Below are 17479 nucleotides of genomic sequence, written 5' to 3' on the forward strand. Positions count from 1 at the left end.
GACAGGAACAATCACCCACGAAATACACAGTGAAACCCCGGCTACCTAAATACGGTTCCCAATCAGAGACAACGAGAATCACCTGACTCTGATTGAGAACCGCCTCAGGCAGCCAACCTATGCTACACCCCTACTCAGCCGCAATCCCAATAACTACAAAACCCCCAATACGAAACACAACATTTAAACCCATGTCAAACCCTAGCCTGAACAAATATATAACGAAAACACAAAACACTATGACCAAGGCGTGACAGAACCCCCCCCCCCCTAAGGTGCGGACTCCCGGACGCACCTCAAAACCATAGGGAGGGTCCGGGTGTGCGTCTGTCCATGGTGGCGGTTCCGGCTCGGGACATGGACCCCACTCCATTAATGTCATAGTTCCTCCCCTTCGCGTCCTGGGATAATCCACCCTCGCCGCCGACCATGGCCTAATAGTCCTCACCCAGAACCCCACTGAACTGAAGAGCAGCTCGTGACTGAGGGGCAGCTCGGGACTGAGTGGCAGCTCGGGACTGAGGGGCAGCTCGGGACTGAAGGGCAGCTCGGGACTGAAGGGCAGCTCGGGACTGAAGGGCAGCTCGGAACTGAGGGGCAGTCCGGAACTGAGGGGCAGCCCGGAACTGAGGGGCAGCCCGGGACTGAGGGGAAGCCCAGTACTGAGAGAAAGCCCAGTACTGAGAGGAAGCCCAGTACTGAGAGGAAGCCCAGTACTGAGATGAAGCTCAGGCAGGTAGTAGGCTCCGGTAGATCCTGGCTGGCTGGCGGATCTGGAAGATTCTGGTTGACTAGCAGATCTGGAAGATTCTGGTTGACTGGCAGATCTGGAAGAGACTGGTTGACTGGCAGATCTGGAAGAATCTGGTTGACTGGCAGATCTAGAAGATCATGGCTGACTGGCGGATCTGGCTGCTCTATGCAGACTGACAGCTCAGGCTGCTCCATGCAGACTGGCAGCTCCTTGCAGACTGGCAGCTCCTTGCAGACTGGCAGCTCATTGCAGACTGACAGCTCCTTGCAGACTGACAGCTCTGGCTGCTCAATGCAGGCTGACAGCTCCTTGCAGACTGACAGCTCCTTGCAGACTGGCATCTCTGGCTGCTTCATGCAGACTGACATCTCTGGCTGCTTCATGCAGACTGACAGCTCTGGCTGCTTCATACAGACTGACAGCTCTGACTGCTCCATGCAGGCTGACAGCCCTGACTGCTCCATGCAGGCTGGCAGCACCTTGCAGACTGGCAGCTCCTTGCAGACTAGCAGCTCCTTGCAGACTGACAGCTCCTTGCAGAGTGACAGCTCCTTGCAGACTGACAGCTCTGGCTGCTCCATGCAGGCTGACAGCTCCCTGCAGACTGACAGCTCTGGCTGCTTCATGCAGACTGACAGCTCTGACTGCTCCATGCAGACTGACAGCTCCTTGCAGACTGACAGCTTCTTGCAGACTGGCAGCTCTTTGCAGACTGACAGCTCTGGCTGCTTCATACAGACTGAAAGCTCTGGCTGCTTCATGCAGACTGACAGCTCTGGCTGCTTCATACAGACTGAAAGCTCTGGCTGCTTCATGCAGACTGACAGCTCTGGCTGCTTCATGCAGACTGACAGCTCTGGCTGCTTCATGCAGACTGACAGCTCAGGCTGCTCCGAACAGGCAGAAGGCTCCGGCAGCGCTGTAGAGGAGGAAGGCTCTGATAGCGCTGAACAGGCGGGAGACTCCGACAGCGCAGAAGAGGAGAAAAGCTCTGATAGTGCTGAACAGGCGGGAGACTCCGACAGCACAGGAGAGGCGAGGCGCACTGTAGGCCTGATGCGTGGTGCTGGCACTGGTGGTACTGGACCGAGGACACGCACAGGAAGCCTAGTGTGGGGAGCTGCTACCGGAGGACTGGTGTGTGGAGGTGGCTCTGGATAGACCGGACCGTGCAACCGCACTGGAGCTCTTGAGCACCGAGCCTGCCCAACCTTACCTGGCTCGATGCCCACTCTAGCCCGGCCAATACGAAGGGCTGGTATGAACCGCACCGGGCTATGCACCCGCACTGGAAACACCGTGCGCTCCATAGCATAACACGGTGCCTGCCCGGTCTCTCTAGCCCCCCGGTAAGCACAGGGAGTTTGCGCAGGTCTCCTACCTGGCATAACCATACTCCCTGTAAGCCCCCCCCCAATAATTTTTTGGGGCTGACTCTCAGGCTTCCATCCGCGTCGCCGTGCTGCCTCCTCATACCAGCGCCTCTCCGCTTTTTCGGCCTCCAGTTCTTCCTTGGGATGGCGATATTCTCCAGGCTGAGCCCAGGGTGCTTTTCCGTCTAATATCTCCTCCCAAGTCCAGAAGTCCTTTGATCGCTGCTCCTCACGATTAACAGGGAGAGTTGGCTCAGGTCTGACTCCTGAATCTGCCACTCTCTCCCTGAGCCCTCCCCAATACATTTTTGGGGGTGACTTTCGGGTTTCCTTCTGCGCCGCCGTGTCTTTCTCTTCGACTCCATTCTCCTATAGCCCTCTTCGCACTGCTCCAGCGAATCCCAGGCGGGCTCCGGCACTCTCTCTGGGTCGACCGCCCACCTGTCTATTTCTTCCACGTAGTATACTCCATACCTCTGCTGTCCATAACGTCTTCCCATGTCCATTCTCCGAATAATTCATCCTTCTTTTGCTGCTCCTGCTGTCGCTGCCTGTTACCACGCCACTCGGTCCGTGTGTGGTGGGTGATTCTGTAACGGCATTCTTCATTTGTCGAAAGAGAGTCGGACCGAAATGCAGCGTGGTGGTTACTCATGTCTTTAATGAAACAAATGACGATACATGAAATAACTTAAAAATACAAAAACAACAAACGGAACGTGAAACCTAATACAGCCTATCTGGTGAACACTACACTGAGACAGGAACAATCACCCACGAAATACACAGTGAAACCCCGGCTACCTAAATACGGTTCCCAATCAGAGACAACGAGAATCACCTGACTCTGATTGAGAACCGCCTCAGGCAGCCAACCTATGCTACACCTCTACTCAGCCGCAATCCCAATAACTACAAAACCCCCAATACGAAACACAACATTTAAACCCATGTCACACCCTGGCCTGACCAAATATATAACGAAAACACAAAACACTATGACCAAGGCGTGACAAGGATGGCTTTCACTTCAGCAGTGATAATTTCATAAACCTCTGATGAAAATATCATGATTATTAGAAAGCAAATTACGGACTCCTGTTTAAATCTGCCTATTTCTCAAAAGCTCAGTTATCCTGAGTCTGCACAACACTGCCAGGACCTAGGATAAAGGGAGACACTCAAGTTTTTTAATACTATATATCTTGATACATTGATGAAATTATTCATGGCCTCTAAACCTTCAAGCTGCATACTGGACCTTATTCCAATTAAACTACTGAAAGAGCTGCTTCCTGTGCTTGGCCCTCCTATGTTGAACATAATTAACGGCTCCCTATCCACCAGATGTGTACCAGACTCACTAAAAGTGGCAGTAATAAAGCCTCTCTTGAAAAAGCCAAACCGTGACACAGAAAATATAAAAAACTATCAGTCTATATCAAATCTCACATTCCTCCCAAAATCTTTAGAAAAAGCTGTTGCGCAGCAACTCACTGCCGGCCTGAAGACAAGCAATGTATACGAAACGCTTCAGTCTGGTTTAGCACTGAGGCTGCACTCATGAAGGTGGTAAATGACCTTTTAATGGCATCAGACCAAGGTTCTGCATCTGTCCTCGTGCTCCGAGACCTTAGTGCTGCTTTTGATACCATCGATAACCACATTGTAAAGTCCATGGAGAACAAGAGCACCTCCTCCCACTGCTCTGAGGCTAGGTAACACGGTCACGACCGATACATCCATGATAATCGAACATTTCAATAAGCATTTCTCTACAACTGGCCATGCTTTCCTCCTAACTACCCCAACATCGGCCAACAGCTCCGCACCCCCCGCAGCTACTTGCCCGAGCCTCCTGTTATGACGTTGGCCTGATGGGGGAGGTTTATGACCTCCGTAAATACCTTTTTCCTCTCTCTACTCTACCAATGTGACTCTAGTAAAGCCTTTGTTAACATTGAGGGAGAGTCTGGTGGCATCAAAAGATGGGAAACGGAACCATATTTCAGTAATGCAACCAGTTGAAAATATGTGTTGGGACTTGATGAATATGATGTCAGTTCAATTGACGTCTGAGACATGATTATTGATGAAAGGACAACATAAACTGTATCTTGGAAAATCTACACATTCTAGTTATCAGATTCACATGGAATTGTTGTGCAACTTAAATGTTTAAATATGAAACTATGTGAAACAAATAAATGTAATTTTTAGCTTCTTTATAGCTTCTTAATGAGAGAGAACGGTTTGTCAGAAGAACACAACTCTGCTCACTCAGAGGCCCCACCCAAGTGAACAGACATGGGTTGTAAAACTATGAAACATGCCCTTCTTTTACCACTATATAAACCCGTTGACAAAAATGTAACTTCCTGTTCCGAGGACGTTAGAGCGACGGTCCTACATTAAAAGGGCTGAGATAATATCCTAACAAAATTAGCATCGAATTCCAACGTGAAGATGACGGTCAACACGCCGAAAGGATGAATTTCGACTATACCAGCCAGAATATAGCATGAGCTTAAAAGTATGGCAACTTGGTATGAACTTTGAACTCTTATTCACTAAAGAAGTGATACCCTCTCCGCCCGCTAAACATGGGCTAGGAGAGGACGAACAGAGTATCCATTCTACCACGCTCCAGTTCATTCTTCAGAGGACCAGAGATCCATGCTGGACCAACCCTCCCGTCGATCTACGACCAATCTTCCGAAGCGCAGCTCAGAGTTTAATATTGATTGCATTCTCCTTTTTCAAATGGGTGGTTATTTAGAATGCATAAGATACTGTATTTACGATAGCATAACTGTCTACGGCCTGATAGAGACACAAAACCTTTTTGCTCCTCAGTCTTCCCGTTCTTTCACTCAAACCCAACCAGCTGTGATATCTGTTCTGTCCGCGAGGGACGTTTTCCATAATTTGTAATCAATGTATGATCCATTCTGTGTCGATGTAATTCTGTGTGATTATTTAGGTATTTAGTAAATAAATAATCAAACCAAATTTTGTATTGCTGATTCAAATTGTTAGCCAGGGTTCGTAAAGATAACCAATAATTTACAACTTTCAGATGAGACAAAATAAGGTGAGGATTAAATATTGACTGCTATTGATGTAAAAGATTACTAGGTCTTTAAAACCTCTTTTGGGTAAAGGGCAGTATTTTGAATACTGGATGACGGAGGTGCACAATGTAAAATGCCTGTTACTCAGGCCCATAAGCTAGGATATGCATGTGCATGGTAGTATTAGATAGAAAACACTCTAGAGTTTTCAAAACTGTTAAGATAATGTCTGTGAGTATAACAGAACTGATATTGCAGGCGAAAACATGAGGAAAATCCATCCAGGAAGTGGGATATTTTTGATGTGGGTACTTTTCCATTGCCTGCCTATACAGTATTTTTATTTATTTATATATTTTTATTTCACCTTTATTTAACCAGGTAGGCTAGTTGAGAACAAGTTCTCATTTACAACTGCGACCTGGCCAAGATAAAGCATAGCAGTGTGAACAGACAACAACACAGAGTTACACATGGAATAAACAATAAACAAGTCAATAACACAGTAGAAAAAAATAGTCTATATTCATTGTGTGCAAAATGCAAGAGGAGGTAGGCGAATAATTACAATTTTGCAGATTAACACTGGAGTGATAAATGATCAGATGGTCATGTCCAGGTAGAGATACTGGTGTGCAAAATAGCAGAAAAGTAAATAAATAAACCTCCTTTGGCCGCCTTTCCTTCCAGTTCTCTGCTGCCAGTGACTGAAACGAATTGCAAAAATCGCTGAAGCTGGAGATTTATATTTCCCTCACTAACTTTAAACATCAGCTATCTGAGCAGCTAACCGATCGCTGCAGCTGTACATAGTCCATCTGTAAATAGCCCACCCAATCTGCCTACCTCATCCCCATATTGTTTTTACTTACTTTTTGCTGTGTTGCACACCAGTATCACTACTTGCACATCATCATCTGCTCACCTATCACTCCAGTGTTAATCTGCTAATTTGTAATTACTTCCCTACTACGGCCTATTTATTGCCTTTCCTCCTCACGCCATTTGCACACACTGTATATAGACTTTCTTTTTTTCTATTGTGTTATTGACTATACGCTTGTTTATTACATGTGTAACTCTGTGTTGTTGTTTGTGTCGCACTTCTTTGCTTTATCTTGGCCAGGTCGCAGTTGTAAATTAGAACTTGTTCTGAACTAGCTTACCTGGTTAAATTAAGGTGAAATAAAAAAATACATATTTTTTGGGGGGTGAGTGATTGGAAACCCAAATTGGTCGACACCAGGGCTGCCCAACCCTCTCCTGGAGATCTACCATCCTGTGGGTTTTCAGTCCACCCCTAATTTAACACATATGATTCTACTAACTAGCTGCTCAACAAGACCTTTACTAGCTGAATCAGGTATGTTAAATTAGGGTTTGACTGAAAACCTACAGGACAGTAGATCTCCAGGACGAGTTGAACCCTTTCCAGCCGTCTAGACAATGGTCCATGTGGTATGGTTAGGAATTCAATAACTATTCGCAATCACAGCTCATGCTGTGAGTTTGCTTCATCTTGGTACTCAAACCTGTGCCACCTCAGTTTACACCGAGGTACGCGTGGTCTCAAGAGGATTTCCTCGGGAGGGTTTTTATTCGTAACAGTAGAAAAGGCGATTCTATGATGCCTGATCATGTCTGTGTTAAGGGGGCGGGCCAGTGACTTAGTTAAACTTAAAAGGGAATACAATAATCTCACATTAAAGGTTTAACATCACATTAAATCACAAATAGCTTCATCTTTACTCATTCATTTTATACTATAATTAGATGCAAACCCCATAATTGAGAAATGTACATTCAGAGATATAATTATGTGTTTCCTGTCCTCTCTGAGGTCACCAAATGAAACACACTCATCATACCCATCTCTTAAGTGTCCACGGACCCAAGTGCACATTTTGTTTCATATTCCCATTTTGGGGATTTAGGAGTTTAGTGAAATCCCTTGTTCTGTCTCTGTACTCTCTTTCTGCATGATCAGGGGGAGAGAGTCTCCAACAGGAATCTACGACCTGAGATAACAGAACTAGATAACAGTCATTACTATGAGCCCTTATCCCCCAATTTAGGTGCCACCAACATCCTGTGGTAGAAGTCATGTGGGGCATTCTATGTCTGAGAGAGAGAGAAGCCATGATCTATACCCAGAAAGGGCCATGTCATGACACAATATTTTACAAGAGGAACAGGAACTCGAACTCAGGAACAGGAACTGCTAGAACCATAGAACTAGAATGATATTCTGGTCAGACTCTTTGTACAGCCAGATACAGAAATCCAACACAATAGAATGGTGACAGCAGACAGGAAAAATACTCTCATCCATTTGATTCTGTATAGTTATAGAGCATATTGCACAGGGAACCTTCATGACCCCTTGCCAGATAGATAACATTGCTTCCCCCCAATATTAAATAAATGAAAAAATACAACTTCAGGACTGGGACCTAATTACAACCAACCCACTGAGACCTCTCCTGAATTACAACCAAACCCACTGTGATCTCTCCTGAATTACAACCAAACCCACTGAGACCTCTCCTGAATTACAACCAACCCACTGAGACCTCTCCTGAATTACAACCAACCCCACTGAGACCTCTCCTGAATACAACCAAACCCACTGAGACCTCTCCTGAATTACAACCAACCCACTGAGACCTCTCCTGAATTACAACCAAACCCACTGAGACCTCTCCTGAATACAACCAAACCCACTGAGACCTCTCCTGAATTACAACCAACCCACTGAGACCTCTCCTGAATACAACCAAACCCACTGAGACCTCTCCTAAATACAACCAAACCCACTGAGACCTCTCCTGAATTACAACCAAACCCACTGAGACCTCTCCTGAATTACAACCAAACCCACTGAGACCTCTCCTGAATTACAACCAACCCACTGAGACCTCTCCTGAATTACAACCAACCCCACTGAGACCTCTCCTGAATACAACCAAACCCACTGAGACCTCTCCTGAATTACAACCAACCCACTGAGACCTCTCCTGAATTACAACCAAACCCACTGAGACCTCTCCTGAATTACAACCAAACCCACTGAGACCTCTCCTGAATTACAACCAAACCCACTGAGACCTCTCCTGAATACAACCAAACCCACTGAGACCTCTCCTGAATACAACCAAACCCACTGAGACCTCTCCTGAATACAACCAAACCCACTGAGACCTCTCCTGAATTACAACCAACCCACTGAGACTTCTCCTGAATACAACCAAACCCACTGAGACCTCTCCTGAATTACAACCAACCCACTGAGACCTCTCCTGAATTACAACCAAACCCACTGAGACCTCTCCTGAATTACAACCAAACCCACTGAGACCTCTCCTGAATTACAACCAAACCCACTGAGACCTCTCCTGAATACAACCAAACCCACTGAGACCTCTCCTGAATACAACCAAACCCACTGAGACCTCTCCTGAATACAACCAAACCCACTGAGACCTCTCCTGAATTACAACCAACCCACTGAGACCTCTCCTGAATACAACCAAACCCACTGAGACCTCTCCTAAATACAACCAAACCCACTGAGACCTCTCCTGAATACAACCAAACCCACTGAGACCTCTCCTAAATACAACCAACCCACTGAGACCTCTCCTGAATACAACCAAACCCACTGAGACCTCTCCTGAATTACAACCAACTCACTGAGACCTCTCCTGAATTACAACCAAACCCACTGAGACCTCTCCTGAATTACAACCAACTCACTGAGACCTCTCCTGAATTACAACCAAACCCACTGAGACCTCTCCTGAATTACAACCAAACCCACTGAGACCTCTCCTGAATTACAACCAAACCCACTGAGACCTCTCCTGAATTACAACCAAACCCACTGAGACCTCTCCTGAATACAACCAAACCCACTGAGACCTCTCCTGAATTACAACCAACCCACTGAGACCTCTCCTGAATTACAACCAAACCCACTGAGACCTCTCCTGAATTACAACCAAACCCACTGAGACCTCTCCTGAATACAACCAAACCCACTGAGACCTCTCCTGAATTACAACCAAACCCACTGAGACCTCTCCTGAATTACAACCAAACCCACTGAGACCTCTCCTGAATTACAACCAAACTCACTGAGACCTCTCCTGAATTACAACCAAACCCACTGAGACCTCTCCTGAATTACAACCAACCCACTGAGACCTCTCCTGAATTACAACCAAACCCACTGAGACCTCTCCTAAATTACAACTAAAACCCACTGAGACCTCTCCTGAATTACAACCAAACCCACTGAGACCTCTCCTGAATACAACCAAACCCACTGAGACCTCTCCTGAATACAACCAAACCCACTGAGACCTCTCCTGAATACAACCAAACCCACTGAGACCTCTCCTGAATTACAACCAACCCACTGAGACCTCTCCTGAATACAACCAAACCCACTGAGACCTCTCCTAAATACAACCAAACCCACTGAGACCTCTCCTGAATACAACCAAACCCACTGAGACCTCTCCTAAATACAACCAACCCACTGAGACCTCTCCTGAATACAACCAAACCCACTGAGACCTCTCCTGAATTACAACCAACTCACTGAGACCTCTCCTGAATTACAACCAAAACCCACAACCAAACCCACTGAGACCTCTCCTGAATTACAACCAAACCCACTGAGACCTCTCCTGAATTACAACCAAACCCACTGAGACCTCTCCTGAATTACAACCAAACCCACTGAGACCTCTCCTGAATTACAACCAAACCCACTGAAACCTCTCCTGAATACAACCAAACCCACTGAGACCTCTCCTGAATTACAACCAACCCACTGAGACCTCTCCTGAATTACAACCAAACCCACTGAGACCTCTCCTGAATTACAACCAAACCCACTGAGACCTCTCCTGAATACAACCAAACCCACTGAGACCTCTCCTGAATACAACCAAACCCACTGAGACCTCTCCTGAATTACAACCAAACCCACTGAGACCTCTCCTGAATTACAACCAAACCCACTGAGACCTCTCCTGAATACAACCAAACCCACTGAGACCTCTCCTGAATACAACCAAACCCACTGAGACCTCTCCTGAATTACAACCAAACCCACTGAGACCTCTCCTGAATACAACAAAACCCACTGAGACCTCTCCTGAATACAACCAAACCCACTGAGACCTCTCCTGAATTACAACCAAACCCACTGAGACCTCTCCTGAATACAACCAAACCCACTGAGACCTCTCCTGAATACAACCAAACCCACTGAGACCTCTCCTAAATACAACCAAACCCACCGAGACCTCTCCTAAATTACAACCAAACCCACTGAGACCTCTCCTGAATACAACCAAACCCACTGAGACCTCTCCCGAATTACAACCAAACCCACTGAGACCTCTCCTGAATACAACCAAACCCACTGAGACCTCTCCTGAATACAACCAAACCCACTGAGACCTCTCCTGAATACAACCAAACCCACTGAGACCTCTCCTGAATTACAACCAAACCCACTGAGACCTCTCCTGAATACAACCAAACCCACTGAGACCTCTCCTGAATTACAACCAAACCCACTGAGACCTCTCCTGAATTACAACCAAACCCACTGAGACCTCTCCTGAATACAACCAAACCCACTGAGACCTCTCCTGAATTACAACCAATCCACTGAGACCTCTCCTGAATTACAACCAAACCCACTGAGACCTCTCCTGAATTACAACCAAACCCACTGAGACCTCTCCTGAATACAACCAAACCCACTGAGACCTCTCTTGAATACAACCAAACCCACTGAGACCTCTCCTGAATACAACCAAACCCACTGAGACCTCTCCTGAATACAACCAAACCCACTGAGACCTCTCCTGAATTACAACCAAACCCACTGAGACCTCTCCTGAATTACAACCAAACCCACTGAGACCTCTCCTGAATACAACCAAACCCACTGAGACCTCTCCTGAATTACAACCAAACCCACTGAGACCTCTCCTGAATACAACCAAACCCACTGAGACCTCTCCTGAATACAACCAAACCCACTGAGACCTCTCCTGAATTACAACCAAACCCACTGAGACCTCTCCTGAATACAACCAAACCCACTGAGACCTCTCCTGAATTACAACCAAACCCACTGAGACCTCTCCTGAATACAACCAAACCCACTGAGACCTCTCCTGAATTACAACCAAACCCACTGAGACCTCTCCTGAATACAACCAAACCCACTGAGACCTCTCCTGAATTACAACCAACCCCACTGAGACCTCTCCTGAATACAACCAAACCCACTGAGACCTCTCCTGAATTACAACCAAACCCACTGAGACCTCTCCTGAATACAACCAAACCCACTGAGACCTCTCCTGAATACAACCAAACCCACTGAGACCTCTCCTGAATTACAACCAAACCCACTGAGACCTCTCCTGAATACAACCAAACCCACTGAGACCTCTCCTGAATACAACCAAACCCACTGAGACCTCTCCTGAATTACAACCAAACCCACTGAGACCTCTCCTGAATACAACCAAACCCACTGAGACCTCTCCTGAATTACAACCAAACCCACTGAGACCTCTCCTGAATACAACCAAACCCACTGAGACCTCTCCTGAATTACAACCAAACCCACTGAGACCTCTCCTGAATACAACCAAACCCACTGAGACCTCTCCTGAATTACAACCAAACCCACTGAGACCTCTCCTGAATTACAACCAACCCCACTGAGACCTCTCCTGAATTACAACCAAACCCACTGAGACCCTCTCCTGAATACAACCAAACCCACTGAGACCTCTCCTGAATACAACCAAACCCACTGAGACCTCTCCTGAATTACAACCAAACCCACTGAGACCTCTCCTGAATACAACCAAACCCACTGAGACCTCTCCTGAATTACAACCAAACCCACTGAGACCCTCTCCTGAATACAACCAAACCCACTGAGACCTCTCCTGAATTACAACCAAACCCACTGAGACCTCTTCTGAATACAACCAAACCCACTGAGACCTCTCCTGAATTACAACCAAACCCACTGAGACCTCTCCTGAATACAACCAAACCCACTGAGACCTCTCCTGAATTACAACCAAACCCACTGAGACCTCTCCTGAATACAACCAAACCCACTGAGACCTCTCCTGAATACAACCAAACCCACTGAGACCTCTCCTGAATACAACCAAACCCACTGAGACCTCTCCTGAATTACAACCAAACCCACTGAGACCTCTCCTGAATACAACCAAACCCACTGAGACCTCTCCTGAATTACAACCAAACCCACTGAGACCTCTCCTGAATACAACCAAACCCACTGAGACCTCTCCTGAATTACAACCAAACCCACTGAGACCTCTCCTGAATACAACCAAACCCACTGAGACCTCTCCTGAATTACAACCAACTCACTGAGACCTCTCCTGAATTACAACCAACCCACTGAGACCTGTCCTGAATACAACCAACTCACCGAGACCTCTGGACCTTTCCTGAATACAACCAACCCACTGAGACCTCTCCTGAATACAACCAAACCCACTGAGACCTCTCCTGAATACAACCAACTCACCAAGACCTCTGGACCTTTCCTGAATACAACCAACCCACTGAGACCTCTCCTGAATACAACCCACTGAATGTGTATACAACAATTGAATTTGTGTAGGGCGGTCAGGTAGGGTGTAGGGCGGTCAGGTAGGGTGTAGGGCAGTCAGGTAGGGTGTAGAGCAGTCAGGTAGGCTGTAGGGCGGTCAGGTAGGGTGTAGGGCAGTCAGGTAGGGTGTAGGGCAGTCAGGTAGGATGGTCAGATAGGGTGTAGGGCAGTCACGTAGGGTGTAGGGCAGTCAGGTAGGGCGTAGGGAAGTCAGGTAGGGTGTAGGGCAGTCAGGTAGGGTGTAGGGTCGTCAGGTAGAATGTAGGGCAGTCAGGTAGTGTGGAGGGCAGTCAGGTAGGGTGGTCAGATAGGGTGTAGGGCAGTCAGGTAGGGTGTAGGGCAGTCAGGTAGGGCTGAGGGCAGTCAGGTAGGGTAGAGGGCAGTCAGGTAGGGTGTAGGGCAGTCAGGTAGGCTGTAGGGGCGGGCAGGTACGGTGTAGGGCGGGCAGGTACGGTGTAGGGCAGTCAGGTAGGGTGGTCAGATAGGGTGTAGGGCAGTCAGGTAGGGTGTAGGGCAGTCAGGTAGGGTAGAGGGCAGTCAAGTAGGGTGTAGGGCAGTCAGGTAGGCTGTAGGGCGGGCAGGTATGGTGTAGGGCAGTCAGGTAGGCTGTAGGGCGGGCAGGTATGGTGTAGGGCAGTCAGGTAGGGTGTAGGGCAGTCATGTAGGGTGTAGGGCAGTCATGTAGGGTGTAGGGCAGTAAGGTAGGGTGTAGGGCAGTCAGGTAGGGTGTAGGGCGGTCAGGTAGGGTGTAGGGCGGTCAGGTAGGGGGTAGGGCAGTCAGGTAGGGGTGTAGGGCAGTCAGGTAGGGTGTAGGGCAGTCAGGTAGGGAGTAGGGCAGTCAGGTAGGGTGTAGGGCAGTCAGGTAGGGTGTAGGGCGGTCAGGTAGGGGGTAGGGCAGTCAGGTAGGGTGTAGGGCGGTCAGGTAGGGTGTAGGGCAGTCAGATAGGGGGTAGGGCAGTCAGGTAGGGTGTAGGGCGGTCAGGTAGGGTGTAGGGCGGTCAGGTAGGGTGTAGGGCGGTCAGGTAGGGTGTAGGGCAGTCAGGTAGGGTGTAGAGCAGTCAGGTAGGCTGTAGGGCGGTCAGGTAGGGTGTAGGGCAGTCAGGTAGGGTGTAGGGCAGTCAGGTAGGATGGTCAGATAGGGTGTAGGGCAGTCACGTAGGGTGTAGGGCAGTCAGGTAGGGCGTAGGGAAGTCAGGTAGGGTGTAGGGCAGTCAGGTAGGGTGTAGGGTCGTCAGGTAGAATGTAGGGCAGTCAGGTAGTGTGGAGGGCATTTACATTACATTTACATTACATTTAAGTCATTTAGCAGACGCTCTTATCCAGAGCGACTTACAAATTGGTGCATTCACCTTATGACATCCAGTGGAACAGTCACTTTACAATAGTGCATCTAAATCTTAAGGGGGGGGGGAGGGTGAGAGGGATTACTTATCCTATCCTAGGTATTCCTTAAAGAGGTGGGGTTTCAGGTGTCTTTCTCATCCCTCTGCAGCAGACATGATGAGCAATAAAATCACCGTATGGAATGACAATACATACAGAATCATGAGAATCTAAATGATTATCTTATCGTGAGGTCCGTTGGCAATTCCAAACCCTAGTTAAATTTGCCTACAACAAATCTCCTTGCTAGTAAACGGGATGCAGTCTCCACAATGGCAATGTGTCTCCAGCAATGTTAACTTTGACATCTCCACTTTCCAAGCATATATGACCCTGGTTAGTGATGCAAATCGTGAACTATATAGGGCCATGTAAACCAAATGTAGAGGTTAGGAATTTTTCTTATCTGACATGGTAAGTAAAAATACATTTAAGAAAGAAACTGGCTTAATGTTAGTAACAACTCTCTTGTGACAGGCAGCATAGAGCTGACACTTACTGTAATCATTGTACCCCCCCATGCCGGACTGGCTGCTGTAACCACCTGTATAACCAGCACTCATCTGTTGGCTTCCTCCATAGGAAGATTGGTTGGCCATAGCCCCCATCAGCCCTACCTGACTGCAGTCAGGTAGGGTGGTCAGATAGGGTGTAGGGCAGTCAGGTAGGGTGTAGGGCAGTCAGGTAGGGCTGAGGGCAGTCAGGTAGGGTAGAGGGCAGTCAGGTAGGGTGTAGGGCAGTCAGGTAGGCTGTAGGGCGGGCAGGTACGGTGTAGGGCGGGCAGGTACGGTGTAGGGCAGTCAGATAGGGTGGTCAGATAGGGTGTAGGGCAGTCAGGTAGGGTGTAGGGCAGTCAGGTAGGGTAGAGGGCAGTCAAGTAGGGTGTAGGGCAGTCAGGTAGGCTGTAGGGCGGGCAGGTATGGTGTAGGGCAGTCAGGTAGGCTGTAGGGCGGGCAGGTATGGTGTAGGGCAGTCAGGTAGGGTGTAGGGCAGTCATGTAGGGTGTAGGGCAGTCATGTAGGGTGTAGGGCAGTAAGGTAGGGTGTAGGGCAGTCAGGAAGGGTGGTCAGTTAAGGCAGTCGGGTAGGGAGTAGGGCAGTCAGGTAGGGTGTAGGGCGGTCAGGTAGGGTGTAGGGCGGTCAGGTAGGGGGTAGGGCAGTCAGGTAGGGTGTAGGGCAGTCAGGTAGGGTGTAGGGCGGTCACGTAGGGTAGAGGGCCGTCAGGTAGGGTGTAGGGCAGTCAGGTAGGCTGTAGGGCGGTCAGGTAGGGTGTAGGGCAGTCAGGTAGGGCGGAGGGCCGTCAGGTAGGGTGTAGGGCAGTCAGATAGGGTGTAGGGCGGACAGGTAGGGTGTAGGGCGGTCAGGTAGGGTGTAGGGCAGTCAGATAGGGGGTAGGACAGTCAGGTAGGGTGTAGGGCGGTCAGGTAGGGTGTAGGGCGGTCAGGTAGGGTGTAGGGCGGTCAGGTAGGGTGTAGGGCGGTCAGGTAGGGTGTAGAGCAGTCAGGTAGGCTGTAGGGCGGTCAGGTAGGGTGTAGGGCAGTCAGGTAGGGTGTAGGGCAGTCAGGTAGGATGGTCAGATAGGGTGTAGGGCAGTCAGGTAGGGCGTAGGGAAGTCAGGTAGGGTGTAGGGCAGTCAGGTAGGGTGTAGGGTCGTCAGGTAGAATGTAGGGCAGTCAGGTAGTGTGGAGGGCAGTCAGGTAGGGTGGTCAGATAGGGTGTAGGGCAGTCAGGTAGGGTGTAGGGCAGTCAGGTAGGGTAGAGGGCAGTCAAGTTGGTTGTAGGGCAGTCAGGTAGGCTGTAGGGCGGGCAGGTATGGTGTAGGGCAGTCAGGTAGGCTGTAGGGCGGACAGGTATGGTGTAGGGCAGTCAGGTAGGGTGTAGGGCAGTCATGTAGGGTGTAGGGCAGTCATGTAGGGTGTAGGGCAGTCATGTAGGGTGTAGGGCAGTCAGGTAGGGTGGAGGGCGGTCAGGTAGGGTGGAGGGCAGTCAGGTACGGTGGAGGGTGGTCAGGTAGGGTGGAGGGTGGTCAGGTAGGATGTGTGGCAGTCAGGTAGGCTGTAGGGCAGCCATGTAGGTTGTAGGGTGGTCAGGTAGGGTGTGTGGCAGTCAGGTAGGGTGGAGGGTGGTCAGGTAGAGTGGTCAGGTCAGATAGGGAGGATGGCAGTATGTAGGGTGACCAGGTAGGATGTAGGGTGACCAGGTAGGATGTAGGGTGGTTAAGTAGGCATTAGGGTGAATAGGTAGGCTGTAGGATGGTGATGTAGAGTGTAGGGTGGTCAGGTAGGCATTAGGGTGAATAGGTAGGCTGTAGGATGGTCCGGTAGAGTTTAGGATGGTTATGTAGTGTGGAGGGTGGTCAGGTAGTGTGGAGAGGTAGATGGTCAGGTAGGCTATAGGGTGGTCAGGTAGGGTGGAGGGTAGTGAGGTAGGGTGGAGGGTTTGAAGTAGGGTTTAGGGTAGTCAGGTAGGGTTTAGGGTGGTCAGGTAGGCTGTAGGGTGGTAAGGTAGGGTGGTCAGGTAGGGTTTAGGGTGATCAGGTAACCAGTAGGGTGGTCAGGTAGGCAGTAGGGTGGTCAGGTAGGCTGTAGGGTGGTCAGGTAGGCCGTAAGGTGATCATGTAGGGTGGTCAGGTAGGGTTTGGGGTGGTCAGGTAGGCTGTAGGGTGGTAAGGTAGGCCGTAAGGTGATCATGTAGGGTGGTCAGGAAGGGTGGTCAGGTAGGGTTTAGGGTGGTCAGGTAGGCTGTTGGGTGGTAAGGTAGGGTGGTCAGGTAGGCTGTAGGGTGGTAAGGTAGGCCGTAAGGTGATCATGTAGGGTGGTCAGGAAGGGTGGTCAGGTAGGGTGGTCAGTTAAGGTCTGTGAGCTGTGAGGGGAACAGCACCTCAGTACCTCCAGGCTCTGATCAGGCCCTACACCCAAACAAGGGCACTGCGTTCATCCACCTCTGGCCTGCTCGCCTCCCTACCACTGAGGAAGTACAGCTCCCGCTCAGCCCAGTCAAAACTGTTCGCTGCTCTGGCCCCCCAATGGTGGAACAAACTCCCTCACGACGCCAGGACAGCGGAGTCAATCACCACCTTCCGGAGACACCTGAAACCCCACCTCTTTAAGGAATACCTAGGATAGGATAAGTAATCCCTCTCACCCCCTTTAAGATTTAGATGCACTATTGTAAAGTGACTGTTCCACTCGATGTCATAA

Source organism: Oncorhynchus gorbuscha, linkage group LG07 (genome assembly GCF_021184085.1).
Source record: "Oncorhynchus gorbuscha isolate QuinsamMale2020 ecotype Even-year linkage group LG07, OgorEven_v1.0, whole genome shotgun sequence".
In the NCBI taxonomy this organism is placed as follows: domain Eukaryota; kingdom Metazoa; phylum Chordata; class Actinopteri; order Salmoniformes; family Salmonidae; genus Oncorhynchus; species Oncorhynchus gorbuscha.